Source organism: Cydia splendana, chromosome 2 (genome assembly GCF_910591565.1).
Source record: "Cydia splendana chromosome 2, ilCydSple1.2, whole genome shotgun sequence".
Classification (NCBI taxonomy): Eukaryota; Metazoa; Arthropoda; class Insecta; order Lepidoptera; family Tortricidae; genus Cydia; species Cydia splendana.
In genome coordinates this window covers 12697007-12698459 of record NC_085961.1, presented here as the reverse complement: position 1 = coordinate 12698459, position 1453 = coordinate 12697007, and positions in this window count along the sequence as shown.

Here is a 1453-nt window from a genome sequence, read left to right as displayed (position 1 = left end):
TTTATCATTTTTAACTAAATCAAAGATGTAGACCATCCCAAATTTCATATAAATCGGTTCAGCGGTTATTGATTTCCCGTACAAATTTCCACGCCACTTTTCACACCTTCAAAAGATGATTTTGGTTATAAGATCTATCCTATGTCCTGTTCCGGGACGCAAACTATTTCTATACCAAATTTCAACGAAATCGGTTCAGCGGTTAAGCGTCAAGAAGAGTTTCAAAAAAACCGGCCAAGTGCGAGTCGGACTCGCGTATTAAGGGTTCCGTACATTAAGTCCGACTCGCGCTTGACTGCACATTCCTAATAGGTTTTCCTGTCATCTATAGGTAAAGAACTATTTTGTGTATTCAGACGGACATACATACAGACGCACTAGTGATCCTATAAGGGTTCCGTTTTTTCCTTTTGAGGTACGGAACCCTAAAAAGATTTTTTTTTATTTTGTGGAATGGTGTCAATGTGATACCTTAAATGGATTCAGCACCCCAGATTTATACGAAAACGATACCAAACACGGTCTAGCACCTTCACTGATATAGATATATCAAGATAAAATTGAGAGCCCTAAATAAACTTTCAAGAGCGGATATCTCAAAAACTATTCAACATATCGAAAAAATTGACGGAATAAACTTGCAACAAATTAAATTAACTTTCATTTTGTATAAGTGGCCATGTCGCTGAGATGCATAGTTTCCGAGATATAATCGAAAAACCGGAAAATGGGACCTTCAAAGTCCCCTCTCTCCCCCCGCTCAAGGGCTACGGCCGGGGACTTTTGATATGTTCACCTCCTAACTTGTCAAACCGAGTTACGGAGTCAAAAATTGTGTTCCGAGCATTTCCCTCTACAACTTTTGGAGCATTCGTTGCCTGACCTAAGTAGCTTATTGCATTTCTTTACAAACTTTTCTGTAAAAGGTTGACGGGTGTTGGGTGTTTATATGGTTTCGGTCGATTATTATCATTTGCATTGCCCATGATGACTTACTAGAATTACGAGCACACGAGACACTAATAGTAGTTTGACAAACCTTGGTTTTCAAGAGGTATTTTATATTGACATTTGCTGTCACAAATTTGCTGTCAGATTTAGTCGCAAACCGCACGCAAAGTGCACACAAATGTGTCGACACCTTGTTACGGAAAAGTGTACACACGGCGACGACACTTTGTTTCGAAACAATTCTAGACACATTGTGTGGACTCTGTTACGACACATCTGACATTTAGTTACCACTTTGATGATTCTGCGACTGGAATGGTTATATGGGAGAAAACCACCGCGCGTAGTAGAAAACCATTGTCCTATTTCTCGAAAAAAATAAGTACCCTAAGTAAGTTAAGTATAGAGCGCTCAGCCAAGCCTTCAAGTGAAGCAACATAGAATGTTAAGTATTTCAAACTCATATAGGTAGAATATATCCAAAAAATAATAAAACAGAAAG